This window comes from Pinus tabuliformis, chromosome 1_2 (assembly GCF_031772625.1).
Source record: "Pinus tabuliformis cultivar Carrire ecotype Pingquan chromosome 1_2, CPIR1, whole genome shotgun sequence".
NCBI classification, from domain to species: Eukaryota; Viridiplantae; Streptophyta; class Pinopsida; order Pinales; family Pinaceae; genus Pinus; species Pinus tabuliformis.
In genome coordinates, this window is record NC_142298.1 from 648,905,968 (window position 1) to 648,922,681 (window position 16,714).

The window sequence follows — 16,714 nt, forward strand, 5'->3', positions numbered from 1 at the left end:
GTGAAAAGTTGGGTTTCTGACTTTGTATTTTTACTAATGAATATATTTTAATTAATTTGTAATTTGAATTATGCTTTCGTGACGAGTTATTATGTTGGTGTAAAATAATTATTGAGAAATATTATAAAACTTGAAAAATATAAATATGAATTTTTCTTTATTTGGTAATATAAATATGAACTTCTACTTTTTATATTTTTAATTAAGTTATAGTTTATATAAATTGAACTTGAATTATATACTAAATTTTATTTTATTATAATGGTTGATAGATGTAACATTCAATTATCAAACTTAAGGTTTACTATATATATATATAAATTAAAAAAATTGACATTTACCATTCAACATGTAAATAACTATATTTATCATATTTTTACCATCTAGGTTACCTATGCGAGAATCTTCCAACTTAATACTGATGCTCACTTATATAAATTATATAGTGTACAATTTTCTAAGGTAGTTATGGTTATGTTTTAATGTTCTATGGTTGCCTGTATGCACAGTTGACCTTATGGTGGTGCCAGGTGCGCACCAGCCGTTTTGCACACCTTTGGTCTTTCTTGATGTTTCCACCACACTGCCACCTGGTACTTCCCTTACCGTAAATCTGGTAGGGATCCATCCAATGGTGCTACTGATTTTTTAGGCGATAGGGATTACTCCCGGCCCTGAGTTTCAGATTTTGGTGCTTGTTCGACCTAGATGCTTTGTTGAGAGCCTTGCAGGTTTTCTTCACTATTTTGAGGCTACTCCTACTATCATTTTTGTTACCTTGCCACTAACTTTGGCCTTTGATACCCTGGTTGTATTGGTGATAGGTGAGATCCGTGTTGAGGGTTTAGGTTTTCTACACCAACCCAATTTCTATTTTGTGCTGACTCAACCATGGCGACATTTGGCTTTCTTCCTTCTTCTGTAGCCTAGTAGTTCTCTCATTAATGGGTTTGCTTCTGTGTGAGATTTCAAAGCTAGCCTTTGACAATAGAATGAATTCTGATCTTGCCATTGTGACTAGGTAAGTTCTCCACTAGAATTGATGTTTTAGCATATAATTTCCTAATTTTCTTGTCTAGCTATCATAGATTATGACTATAATTATGCCTTTCTGTTGTAGGGTTTATAGAATCACAGGTCCTGGTGGTTGGCTTCGCATTAACTCGTTCATGAGGAAGAAGCAACAATTCTTACCTTGGGTTGCTTACCTTAACGACACCAGATATTGTGAATTATTATGCTTTTCTTAGCGACAAGTGTTTTCTTTCTAAGGTTGGGTTTTTACTGATGGTTGTCCTAACCTCAAGGGTTTTAAGAATTACTTTGGCTATATTATTTTTCCTTTATTAAACTAATGGAATCATTCGAATTCTAGGTCATAATGTATTGGGGTCTATGGGGACAATTTTTATATGAATAATTTCTAAGTAAGGTTTTGTAATACAGAGTCTTGAATTGTAAGGTGTCTTCCTGTGGTAATTTCCAGTTAATTATTTTCTACAGTTAGATTTTGTGAACATTATGTAGCTTTTCCCTCAGTTACAGTTGATGGTTACTCCATAGGATTCATGGGATTATATTGTATATTCTCTGGTTGTTACTATTAATTCATAAATTTCTTGAATACATACAAAATTTCAAATGTGATTGCTTTTTGTTTTCTTGGTTTTAATATGGTTATCAGTTTGGATTGTTTTTGTTGCTTTCTTACATGTTGAATCGCCCAAGACTACTTCCGGGCGAACAGTTCACAGTCTTGCCTCAGATTTAACACAGTGCGGTCACCTACAAGAGTTTTAGAATAAAACCCTTTGGATCTCGATTCAATTATCATAAAGAATTTATAGGTATTTCGATTTTGGTGGAACTATTTTCTTATTATTAGCTTATCATACTAAATCTGCTTTTGGGGGTTATTCCATTGTATTGCTAATTTGACAAATTCACCCATATATATGTGTGTGTTTTGAAAAATTGTATTTTTTATTTCATAGAACATCTGATTTACTTCTTTGTACCTGTCAATGCTATTTAAAAGAAATACTGTAAATAATGTATAGTCTGTGCGTAGTTCCTCTTTCAAGTGAGAAATACACAGTTCTATGGACAACATTTGTATTTAACCTTCAATTCTTAGATACACACAACTTCATGCATAGGATTTGTATTTAACAGTCAATTCTTAGAAATGTACAGGTTCCATGCATAACATTTGTATTTAAATTTTAGTTCTTACATAATGCATACCAGAACATAAATTTTGTTTACTGCCATTGAAGGAAAGATTTTGCTACTCTACCCATTTCTAGCCAACTACAGTCAGACCTCTAACCAACATGCATGCTTATTTAATTGCAGTTAATAATTTTGTAGTCTTTATAAATACATATTTGATCCCACACTCATGTACTCACTGATAAAAGAAATTATGTTGATATTGTAGTTAACTAAAAGGAAACTTATCTAAAACTTATCTGAGGATCAGGTCTCAAGGAATCCACATGATAATCAGACCTCCCAACCATGAGAAAAGGAAATTACATCCTTTTTCTCGCCATGAGCACCTTTTACCAACACAATTATGACTATCAACATCCCAACTAGGTTGAATTCTCAGGCACGAAAACCATTCCAAAGGTTCCACCTAGAATCAAACATTCATAGGGTTTCTCCATTGACTCGATGTCCAGCTCCAGACTACCTTCAACAATGTCCTACTTCCTTTACAACCGTTTTCTTATGTGTTTTCTCCTCCCCAAGATCCCCTTTATCCCTTCAAAAAGGGGAGGTAACAATTTCCTCATAATTGTCAAGTAAAAGAGTTATTTTCTTCATGGTTTTTCACCTATGGACTCCAAGATTCCCTCACCTTTATTTTTGCTATTAATAATTAAAGAAAATAACCACATGACTACCTTTTACTTATTAAAAATTATGTTAAGATTCAACTCAACCATAAAGTTTTTGTGTTTACTTATAACAAAACTAACCATAATTTACTTACAATTTCATCATGACTGGAGGGTGTTACATATTGCCCACTAGAGAATAACAACGTCCTCATTGTTTTCTTGTTCCTTAAATAATTGAGGATAAGCTTCTAGCATAAATTTTTCATCTTCCGAGGTGGCATCCTCAAGGCTAAAGTCCCTCCATTGCACCTTAACCTAGGTGATGGCGTGCTTTCGTAATATTGTTTCTCTATGCTCGAGAATGAGTTGGGGTTATACCAGTAACTCTCCATCTAGTTTGACCTGTGACACATCCACAAATTAGTTCACGAGAATTTATCATATTGGAATCAAATAATTTTTTTGAACAAAAATCATTACCTGAACATCGTGCCATTGAATCACATGTCTAAGGTCATATACACATCATTTTTTTTCTAAGTAATATTGTTCTATTAATATGATACAAAAAAGTTACAGAAAAGCTTGACCTCAAAATTGCTGAGCATCAATCATCACAAAAATGAATCTGTCTGTTTTTTACTGCCCCAACATAGGGGAAACCAGTCCAGTAAACCACAAAGAACCCATACATGGGTAATCATTGTTTATCCAAACTAACAGAGAGAGATATTGCATGTCTAGAATAAAAAACAGTTAACCGAAAAAGATTGTTCAAACTTAAACACATCCACTTGGAAAAAATAATAACTGGATGCCACACGTTAAGACTGGAGATTCTCCGGTGTTGGTTCCTCTTCGATCCAACACATGAATTGGTACTAGTCATCATCTGCATCCAACACACTACTTACTTGAGATGGAGGCACGTCACTACGCTGAGCTGGAGGCATGCCACTACCCTGAGCTGGAGGCATGTCACTACCCTGAGCTGGAGGCATGCCATTACCCTGAGTTGCAGGAACCTCCTCAGCGCCACCTGTGCCTATCTTCCTTTTAGATGTGTCAGGCTATTTGCTTCCCAGTGTCACTGTGTCACCATGTCTGCTGTCCTCAGCTGGTGGAATGCCAGCTATAGCTTCGCCATGTAGAGCTGCTTTGCCTTCACGAGGATTCGGATTGCTAGGAATGCTAATACCACAACTGCTTGGAGTTGCTCTGCTTTTCTTATCATTGTACCCAGATGGAGGAGCTTACGGATCACCCTCTTCCGAGAAGGAGAAGGTCACAATAGCATTGATAATGGTTTAAGGAGCTATGGAAGTAGAATTAAGTGCTATGGTGAGCAGGAGATGGTGGAAGGGGGAAATTCGGTGAGTGAATAGAATGACCCCTTCCACTTCTGGTGTTTGGGTAGCAGTGGAAGGGAGAGCTGAGAGGATTAAGCATACCAGAGGAGGAGTTAGGGGAAACATTGGCAGAGCTAGTTGAAGCCAAAGTACAGATGATGCCTCCATGAGCTCCACCACACTTGCTGCACATATGATGCCTAATGCGAGCCATAGCAGGATTAAGAGTTGGGGTGAAAACAAAGGAATTGATTGAGTTTTCATGTAGAGAGTGAGCAGGGGAGGTCTGGGTCTAGTTTAAGATGCTAAGGCTAGAGTGAGAGAAATGAAAACCGTTGCCAAGATCAAGGCAAGGAAGCAACCAGCATCTGCTGCCGGTCACAGTGTGAATGCAAGGTTCTGCAGCATGCGGAGGGTAGATGCAATGGAGCAGAGGAGGAATTCTAGACTTATTTTCAGAGGCCATGTCTATGAGAATGATGGAGGTGGCTCAACATTCGGAGGCATTTAATGTCCTCTGTAAGGTGGTGTGAATTCGCTTGAGGTTGGCATTGCGGATGACGTTGGCGGCCATATGGCCATCCTGTCCATCGGCCTACCATCTAATCACATTCATGATCAGTGCAGTCACCCACATCCAGGTATACACACATCATTTTAATAGTGAGACATGGAATACATTATTAACTTTTATATGACTTGGTAAAGCTATTTGTTATTAACTTTTATATGACTTGGTAAAGCTATTTGTTGACTAAAACCTATGCGATAGTCCTCCAACTTAATATTGATGATGACCTATATAAATTATATAGCGTATATTTTTCTAAGGTTCAATGGCTAATTCATTTCCACTATTTGGTAGCTATGTTTATGTTTTAATGTTTTATGGTTGCCTGTATACACATTTGACCTTACCTACATTGGTGCCGAGTGGGCACCAGTTGTTCTGCAACAACTTTGGTCATTCTCAAAGTTTCCAGCATGCTGCCACCTAGTACTTCCATTACCGTAGATCTAGTAGGGCTCCCTTCAACAGTCTTGGTGATTTTTGAGGGAATAAGGGTTTCTCCTGGCCTTTAGTTTAAGAGTTTGGTGCTTGTTCGACCTAGACACTCTGCTTAGAGTCTTGTAGGTTTTCTTCATTGTTTTGAGGTTATTGTTCCAATCATTTGCGTGCCCTTGCCACTAAGACTTCGCCTCTGAGATCTTGGTTGCATTGGTGATAGATGACATCCATGTTGAGGGTTTAGTTTTTCTTGAAAACCCAGTTTCTATTGCGAGTTGGCTCAACCATGGTGGCATTTGGCTTTCTTCCTTCTTCAGTAACCTCACAGTTCTCTCATTAATGGGTTTCCTTCTGTGTGAGAGTTTGATGGTAGTCTTTGACAACAGAATGAAATATGAGCTTGCCACTATGATCGGGTAAGTTCTCCACCAGAATTGATGTCTTAGCATATAATTTCCTAATTTTCTTGTCCAACTATCATAGATTCTAACTGTAATTGCACCTTTTTGTTGTAGGGTTTACATAAGCATAGATCCTGGTGGTTGGCTTCACCCTAACTTGTTCATGATGAAGAAGCATTAGTTCTTACCTTGGGTTGCTTGCATTAATGACACCAAGTACCGTGAACTATTATGATTTTCTTAGCAAGAAGGGTTTTCTTTCTAAGGATACGTTTTTTACTAGCAATTGTTCCAACCTTGAGGGTTTTAAGAATTACTTCGATCCTAGTCTTATTCATTTATTAAATTACTAGAATCGATCGACCTGAAATGGATGAGACTTTATGTTAAACTTGCATCCCTTAAATAGAGTTTCACATATGAACGATGGAACGTAGTTCCATTAGGAGTATCTATGGATTCAAATATGTAGTAATTTTCCTAACCTCACCGTATACCACAATTCAATTGGATGAAGACATGTACACATATATCCAAGGTGTATTATACTAATATTACATTCCCTACATGCACCTGCTCCCTATTTGTGGCCATACTGGTATATAACTTCACAGGCCTTTTCTCATAGGGCATTTTCATGTACAACTTCCTATTTCAAATAACATAAATGCATACACTCATCATTTAGTATACTACCCTCAACTTAGATAAACTCTGCAACAAAAAAGGTGTCATCATCCACAATAGTTAATCATCTATTAGCATGCATCTAATAGAAACATAACATGCAACCCTGTAACTAACAAAAAAATATCATCCACAAGATATGTAACAATCAACATGCATCCGCCATATAATAGTCTACAATTCTTCATTTATCAAGTGTAATCATCCACCCAAGATAAGTAACCAACAACATGCATCTATTAGAATAACATACAATTCTGCAGCTAATAAAGGGCGATCAACTACCCAAACCAATTGACCATTAGCTTGTAATTAATAATATAAAACTCCGTAACAAATAAAGAAAATGACACCTACAAAAATAATTTAACCATTAGCATTTTTCCCATATAAGATAATATGCATCTAATATAAACCATTCATGCACAGTTAGGACTACCTTAGTCACATAGATTTAGAAGGACTACCAAATCCTCCATCCCCAGTCTCTCTAGAACATACCTGTCTTATGTAACAATTAACTGCATTTTACTCTTTACGAAGTCATGGTCTTTGGTTTGTATTAATATATTCTTTTCGAACCAATCTCTTATTGAAAATCCATATTTGCAGAACTCAGGATTGGGTTGGGAGAAAATTATATTATTAATGAGATTCACCCTGATGCTCGAGACATGATGGCTGCTTGTGTAGATTTAAAAAATGTCTCCTTACGTCTACACAATCGTTCTGTTCGAAATCTACGCTAGGTTTTTGGATCTTCCATTGATCTTTGATATGAATGATACCTATCAACACTTGTTTTGAACCAACAAAACTGATAAATGTCTTTCATTTAGTCATTTAAGTTCTGGTGGATGTTAACCATTTTCATTATTTTTTCTTTCTCTGGCTCCTTTTAAAGGTTTTACTTCTGTTTTAAATAAGACATGTTGTTTGTTATCATATTAATTACAATATTATTATATTTTGTGCTTGAGTTAATATATTGTCTTGTCAAAGATTCATTAGGATCTTGTGGTAGGAAAGTCGATCAAGTGTCAGCACTCCAAGTGAATGAATTCTATTGACACTACTTGGGAATTTGTAAGAGATAAACCTCTATTGCTTAATTTAGCCAATATTGTAGCTATTTTTTGTTTACAACTAGTGTGATATATCTGTTAATACTATTATGACATCTGGATTTTTTTTCTTTGCAATTTGCATTTATAGATACAAAATAATATTTGCCAATTTTGTTGTACGTGTATAATGTTTACTAGTAGTTTTATTGTGTAGTTAGTTAGAGTGATATAACATAAATTGGAAAGGAAAAACATTCTTCTTTTTATGAAACCAGTTAGCTACTTAGCAGTAAGTTGTGATTTCCCATAAGTCTTAAGGGACATGCCTTTGGGACCAAAAACAGATGCCATCTCCCAAGGCATAGATATCAAATACACACACAATCTGTTGTTACATCTATGGTTGTGCATTACAAGTTCAATGAGGCGATGTCAATACTCAATTGACTAGCATGTACAAGACAAACTAGTTTATGAGACTTCAAATGTGGACAATCCTGACATCCTTGAAACTAGTTCTTAACTTAGCAGATTATGTGGATGTAAATTTGCTCTTAAATTCAAGCATATGTTTATCTGTATAGGGAACTACATAGGGTAGCTATTAATGTCTATGTGGATTAGAAATGTTATATTTACATCATCACATTGTGATCCACATTCAGAATGGAATCAAATTGTACAAGTTGTCATGTGAAGTTGCTAATTAAAGACTTCTACTGGAAACAAACTCCCACCTTCTTCTACAAAGATAACTAATCTTTTTCCCATTTTTTGGAAAGGCATAACTTGAAAGTTGGTATCAAAGCATAATATGCCTTCAATGGTCACTCCCAATAGTAATATTACTATGGATATTTCTACCTCCCCCTTGGAAATAAGGCCTTTTGTATGCATCATTTATGTAAAGAATGTTTGTTTTCTATTGCTACAAACTGTGTTTATAAAAACTTAAAATGTATAAATTCTCTGTTTTAACTTTGTTCCACTATATATTTGATTTTTAGGCATTCTGATAATTTTGTACCATGTTTTAGATGAAAGGGAAAGAAATTACTACTGAGTGCAAGTTTGATGGCGATCATTTGCAAGTGCACAAAGATAAGTCCTGCATCCAGTTTTGGTCAAGGTAAATTACTTCCTACATGTGCATTTTGTTGTGTATGCCGATCTTGAAGAAAAAATGCGATGCAACAAATATATATGGATACATGCTATGATATAATTAATTCTAGCAGATGAACATTGCGTCATAACTAAAACTATTTCTGATTGCAAAGGATAGGAAGCGAATTTATTTGACAGTAGAGGAATGCGATAATAAATTCTAAAGGATATGATTTCAAAACTCATAATTGAGTTGTCTTATACATCACTATGATTTTGACAAATTTGGCATGGTATTGACATAAAGTTTATACATGCAATCTTTGCCTTGATATTTTGAAGTAATTTGTGATATATTGTTTGCAAACAAATTAGTATGTTCTGTTTCAAAGCTAGAATATCAATTTTAAACAATCCTCAGATTTAGGTGGAACAACTTTTTTATGGATGTGGGGAGTTCTTAAAAAATTTAATCTTTGCCTTCACTTTCTTTTTTTGTCATAATACCCAATGACAAAATATTTGTAAACAAGAGTCTTAAGCTATGGAAGCATTGAATTATTTATAAATGGAGATTCTCAAGAACTGTCTTATGAATGGGCCACAACACAGAACTGTATCCCAAAAATGCTCGAAATTTATGAAATTAGTAGGAAACTTGAAATTTCAAATGAAATTTAGATTGGAATTACATTTTAATAAATCAATATAGAGAAGACACAAGGTACTCGGAGATGCATTCTTTCTACTCTAACTACCATATCCTGAGCTGCTTGTCCCTCCCTGACCCTATCACTACCCCTCCTCATGCTCTGGAATTATAGCAGGAAGAACAGAGAACCATATCCCAAGCATGCTCGAAATTTATGGAATTAGTAGGAAACTTGAAATTTCAAATGAAATTAAGATTGGAATTATATCTTAATAGATCAAGATAAAAAAGACATAGGGTACTCGGTGATGCAGTCTTTCTGCTCTATCAACCATATCCTAAGTTGCCTGTCCCTCCCTAACCCTATCGCTACCCCTCCTTACCCTCTAGAATTACAGCAGGAAGCAGGAAGATGCTTGGAGGGTGGTCTTTCTTTATTGGCATCTCTCCAATTCTTGAAGATGCTTTTCTAGCAGAGGCTAAACCAAGGGTTATGAAGAGAAGTAATACAAACAAAGAGGGTTTTCATTTCTATGGAGAAGTTGTAGTCAATCCATACACTAATGTATCATGACTGGTCTAAGTAGATCCTTTAGGTTAATGAGAGTACATGAGGGGCCTTCTGTAAGATGCACCATTGACATTATGAAGATGTAGCCAAAAGATAATGTGCAACCATAGAATGATGAAGGAAAATTATAACATGAGATTATAAGAAAATAGGATTAGGTAGTGAGCCTTCTAATGAATGAACAACCCATCTAGTTTTCACATTATAACATGCAACTCATGAATCAGCAAGCCATAACATGTGCCATATGAAATTTGTAGTTATAGCTGCAAATTCTCGAATATTCTAGATTACAGCAAAGCGGAAGGACTTCAGAGTGATAACAACCTCATTCTTAATTCATTATCACGTGCAATGTGATAGCTATTGATTTTATAAAAATCCTATCATAAAAATAAGTTTTGATTTTCCAGAAGTCTTAGGGGGCATGCCTTTGGGACCAAAACCAGATGCCATCTCCCAAGCCATAGATATCGAATACACACATAATTTGTTGTTACATCTACGGTTGTGCATTACAAATTCAATGGGGGGATTCCAATACTAGATTGACTAACATGTACAAGACCAACTAGTCTATGAAACTTCAAATGTGGATAATCCTAGCATTCTTGAAACTAGTCCTTAACTAAGCAGATTACATGGATGTAAATTTGCAAGCATATGTTTATCTGTATAGGGAACTACATAGGGAAGATGTTATGTCTATGTGTATTAACAATGTTTTCTTTTGATCCTCACCTTGTGATCCACATTCAAAATGGAATCACATTTTACAAGTTGCCATGTGAAGTTTCTAACTAAAGACTTCTGCTGGAAACAACATACCACTTTCTTCTACAAAGATAATTAATATTTTGCCCATTTTTTGGAAAGGAATAACTTAAAAGTTGGTATCAAAGCGTAATATGCCTTTAGTGGTCACTCCCCATAGTAATCTTAGTATGGAGATTTCTACCTTCCCTTCGAAATAAGGCCTTTTGTATGCATCGTGTATGTAAAGAAATTTTGTTCTCTATTACCCAAATACAAACTGTGTTTATAAAAAATTATAATGTATAAATTCTCCATTTTAACTTTGTTCCACTATATATTGGATTTTTAGGCATTCTGATCATTTTGTCCCATGTTTTAGATGAAAGGGAAAGAAATTACTACTGAGTGCAAGTTTGATGGCGATCACATGCAAGTGCACAAAGATAAGTCTTGCATCTAGTTCTAGTCAAGGTAAACTACTTCCCACCTATGCATTTTGTTGTGTATGTCGATCTTCAAGAATAGATGTGATGCAACAAAATATATGGATACATGTGATGATAGGATTAAGTCTAGCAGATGAACATTGTGTCATAACTAAAACTATTCCTGATTGTAGAGGATAGGAAGTTCAAATTTATTTGATAGTAGAGGAATGCGATAATAGATTCTGAAGGATATGATTTCAGAACTCATAATTGAGTTGTCTCAGACATCATTATATGATTTTGACAAATTTAGCATGGTACTGGCATAATGTATATACATGAAATATTTTCCTTGATATTTTGAAGTAATTTGCGATATATTGCTTGCAAACAAATTAGCATATTCTATTTCAAAGCTAGAATATCGGTTTTAGAATATCAGTTTTAAACAGTCCTCAAATTTAGGTCGAACAACGTTTTTATGGAAGTAGGGAGTTGTTAAAAAATTTCATCTTTTCCTTCACTTTTGTTTGTTTGTCACAATACCCAATGATAGAATGTTTGTAAACAAGAGTCTTAAGATATGGAAGCATTGAATTATTTATAAATGGTTCTTCTCAAGAACTCTCTTATGAATGGGCCACAACGAAGAACTATATCCCAAACATGCTGGAAATTTATGAAATTAGTAGGAAACTTGAAATATCAAATGAATTTAAGATTGGAATTATATTTTAATAAATCAAGATAGAAAAGACATAACTCTTCTCTTTAATTCTTTAAAGTGTGATAGCTCAATGGAAGATCTCGTGCCCTATAAGCAGGAGGTTGGTGGTTCGATTCCACTATGCACTAGCATGAATTAATTAACGATTTTGTAGTTTATTTTTAATCAAATGTTTCTTATATCAATTTATTTTAATGGTGAGATATTACTGGATTCATTGTTTTATATTGTCTCTAGATAGACAAAAGTGATCTTTAAAAATTTTATTGTCTCTAGAGAGAGAATAGCTAGTATTAAATACATATTGTCTCCAATCCGAGTGTTGTCTCTAGAGAGACAAAAATGAAATTGTCTCCTAAGAGAATAATTGTTGTGTTATATATTGTCTTTATAGAGACAATTTTTTAAGACAATATTTTTTACACAATATTTTTTAAGACAATATTTTTTAAGACAATAAACTTTAAGACAATAATTTTTTATACATTCGCTTAAAGGAAATATTTAAGACAATACACATGTTTTTTTTTGTCTCAAGTTAAGACAATTTACCCAAAAATTGTCTCAAATATTATCTTAAAACCCCTCTTTATGTAATAGTGAGGGTATCTAGCCACAATGTTGATTTCCTTGAGTGTGGATTCTATGATGCCTAGGATACATTGTGTGACCATGAAGGCTATCATTACTTCAAGGAGTGTTGCATTAAAGAATCCAAATAATGAAAAACCAAGTTTTAATGAAGATGTGAGGAGGATAATGAAGGATACCTTATAGTCCAGTGTTAAATGATAAATTTTCTTTTGTGGATGATGGGCCACAATTCAAATGAAAATGGAAAAAATGGATGCAGGGAAAGAGAGCTTAAGGATAATCGAGGAGGAGTGAAAGCACGTGAAAAGTTGTTCAATGAGTATTCAATGTGGTCTGCAACCCTTTGATAGGTGTAATAATACCATGAGTGTTGCATATATTATTGTTGCAGGTTACATCATGTTGGCATAAGTTGGGGGCCTTAGGAAAATGTCCACAAATCATGACATAACTATTAAATCATATGAGTACATCTAGACTTTGACTGGTATCCTCTATGAAATAGTCACTAATGAGAGCGATTTATGCGCTGGTCCTAACCTGAAATCCTCATAAACTTAGAAAAAGTATTGACATGCTATTAAAAATATTTCCTTTCCTTTGAAATATAGAAATTTAATCTAACCTTTGAATTGATGAGTGATTTTGATATTTTATATTTTTTTTGAATCGTAGATTATTTTTAGCCCTTCTAAAAAGGGCCAAAGCCCAAAAAAAGGCTCGGAAGGGTTCAATTTTGAACGCTAACAGGCATGCCTTTACCACAAACTGAACGTCTGATGGAAACATGAATATGAGTCTGAACTATACCAAAAATCAAAATGGGAACACTGAAAACATCACTCCCATGGTTTTTATCATAGTCTTCTAAATGCAAGAAACTTCCCTTTTCTTCTGTTGTTGTTCTGTAAGAAAACAAAACATTTTACTACCATTCATAAGCTCCCATGTAAGAACCACTGGAACGGGTTTCCTACATGTAAGTAGTGGTTCGAGTGTAACTAAGATATAACTTCAACTATATTGATTCTATTAAACACTAAACATTATTTAATTTATATATCTATATTATATTGAAAAAATCAAAGAAAATTTAAATTTAGGATCTATTTTTTTATGAAAAATTTGTAAGTATTAATCGAGTTAGGTAACTATAAGTTTCCGAGCATAGAAACAATCTTACAAAAGAAAAGTAAACTGGGAGACAATAAATTCTCAAGAGAACATGAGCAAGTGTTGTAAAACATCCAGTACATCAAAAACCCATTTCTCAAATTAGTAAAGCTGACAATAGAAAAAAAAATAGCCAAAAATGTACTACTCTAGGATTCACCTTAATTAGTATAATCGGTATCATAGTCCTAGATAAATTCTCTCACCACATACGAGATTGGAGAAGTTGCTCTAATAAATCACCTAGGTTCTTCTATTTAAAGAATGGTCACTATTCTAGTCTCTTTGGCTAAACATGCACCTATCAAAATATACTTCTAAACACTAAAATCCTGAGAAATGAAGACTACCATCCCTGTAAAGAGCTATATTCTATGACTAAATCATACTAGATGCACTTAATTCCCATTGCTGAAACTCTTTTGAATATTTAGGTGTCAAAACTGTCCCTCGAAGTGTCCTAGTTCAGTTTCACTGTGTCCAGTTTAAGTTGAGTTTGACTCTAGTGATTTATTACTCATGTTTCCAATGTAATCTTATTTAAGTGATTTCTAATATTCAAAAGAGCAAGTCCTCTACTCCATGTTTTATTCCCTTTGGTTTTTTTCATGGTATTGAAGCTTAGACTGTGTAAGACTCTTTGATAGAGTAGAAGAGATCATATCAGTTTGCATAAGACTCACTGAGAGAGTAGCAATGTGAGTGAAGAAAGAGAAGCAAAGAGAATAGGTGAGCTGACATAAGACTCTTTGACAGAGTAGTGGAAGTTTAAAGAAGCCTATTGTGAAGAAGCAAAGAAAGATGCAAGAATCTTTAAGAGAGAAACAGAAGTTTGAAGAATCATACAAAGAAGAAACAAGAGAACAAAGAAGCCAGCTATGGTTAAGCTAGGGAAGGCTAAGGTGAAGCTGATTAAAAAAAGTTAAATTGAAAGTCATATTTTTTTGGAAACCCTATATCATTGAAGGGAGCATATTAATGCAACCCAGAGGTTTGGAGAAGGAGTTAGCATACTAACGCTCAACACCACTGCAAGAGAATGCATTAGTTTCAATTACTTACATGCTTCTCCCCCTAATGCATGTTCTCTTCAATGGACAGAGCATTAAGGTAACGCAATGAAGTTTCTTCAATTTCATGAAGTCAACTTCCTGTGCATCGGTGTCAAATTCAATTAAACAATGGCATGCAAAATTTTACTTCGGATCACCAAGGACAATCATGCAAAAGCAAGCTAAGCACATTCCATTCTCGTCCATGGTTCTTTCATCGTGAAAAGGAAATCGAAGGCATAAGGTGAAAAGTCAATATTTTTTTTAAAAGTGCTTCCGTCATATGAAGATGTTCATATGTAAAAGAACTTGGGTGCAAAAGCAAAATAGGCATGTAGTTAGAAAGCCCAATCTTTTGTTCCGTGATATTTTATTAAAAGACTATGTGTGTTAAAAGGTTCATAATTTGAAGAGAAATGGTATTATTTTGAAAAGGGTATTATATTGTGTAAAAGGGTTTTTTTAAAAGAGGGAATTAAAAAAAGGGAGCTGCATTCCTTTTTTGGTTAAAAAAAGGATTTAAAAAAGACTCATTGTTCCAATTGATTCTAGGAATAGTGATTTATTTTGTAAAAGATTTTTATGAAAGCATCGCGCTTGTAAAAATTTGTAGACTCATTTGTTTGTGGAATCTAAGAAGCAGTGACATTTTTATTGCAATTACATGCAATGTCTATAGTTTTTTTTGTTTGTTGAGTTGTAGTGAGCCAACAATCAAAAAATGAGAAAAGCCAAGAGGATTCCCTTTGATTTCAGAAGCCAGGATAGTCAAGGGGGCATGGGATACCCTTGAGAGGAGTTTTGGTGCAAGGGGGAGCATTGAAGTTGAAGATGAAGGTGGATCTACAACAACAAATCTACAGCGAGATGAAAATATTGTTGAATCCCACACTGCTTAGCCACAAGTGGATGATGTCTACGAAGAAGTTGCAGAAGCAAGAAAAATGGAGCATGTAGATTCTCACGAACCCCGTTATGCATAGCTACAAGTGTATGAAGACTTAGTAAATCCAACAACAGAGATTGCTGAGGAAAGTTTGGCGAATCAACAATTAATATTGTTGATGTAAACATTGATGAAGATGTTTTGACTAATGATGAATGGTTGCAGGTGATGCAGAAAAAACATCATATAGACATGATGTTATTTAGTGAGAAAAGCCCAGTTGAGTTAGTGGAAGACAACCTATTTGCAACAACACAGGTTAGTACAAAAGTGGAAGAGACAAAGACAGAGACAGAGATAGAGACAAAGATAGAAATAGAGATAGAGACAAAGAAGGAAGCCCACAAAGAGAAAACAAAGTCAGAAGAAGATGTAGAAAAGGAAGTGCAATAGAAGGAAGCTCTCATTGCAGAGTAGAAGGAATAGAACTAATGTGGTTTTTAAAATATTTTTAATTCTAACGTTCACTTCCAGTGTGCAGGTACACAAAACAATTATGAAGAAGAATTAAATTTCCTTGAAGCATGGCTTGCAACACCATGTCTTGAGAAAGTTTGCAGAGAAGCTGCATAAATGAACCTTGAAGATAGCTTGGATGATGAACAAATTAATGAAATTTTTAGGTATTAGAGTCCTGTAGAGATGAAATTATATTATAATCTTATGTTGTAGCAGATTGAAAATGAAAAGCGCACTACATAAGATAATATGTGGCACCAACCCACATACAATTTAGATTTTGAAGAAGTCTAGGATATGCTTCAACAACCTCAAAGAATGGAAGACACGCACCACGAAATGAAGAAACTAAGGTTTGAAGCATACAACAAATAGAAAGAGATAAAACAATTTAGAGGCTACAGGATCTGGAAAAAGAAACTAAGAAAAGTTGAAGTCAATTTTGAAATTGTAAACCTAGAAGGTATCTTAATTCAATTTTTTATGTGGTTGTAATTAAGGGGGAGTGTTGGAAAATGTAATCCCGACCACTTGTTAGGTGTCAAAACCATCCCTCCAAGTGTCTTAGTTCAATTTCACTGAGTCCAGTTTAAGTTGAGTTTGACTCAAGCCATAGTTTGACTCAAGTCATTTATTACTGATGTTTCCAATGTAATCTTATTTAAGAAATTTGTAATACTAAGAAGAGCAAGTCCTCTACTCCACGTTTTATTCCCTTCAAATTTTCTTAGTAATGATACCATGACTAGCATCCTGTCAAAGAAAAAAAGAGCTCGAAATGATAATAGAGAGAAAGTGATCAAGTTATGCTTCTTCCCATGTCTTTCAAACATCACATTGTAATTATTTCTCATCCAATGTCAAGACTGGTACTATTATGAAAT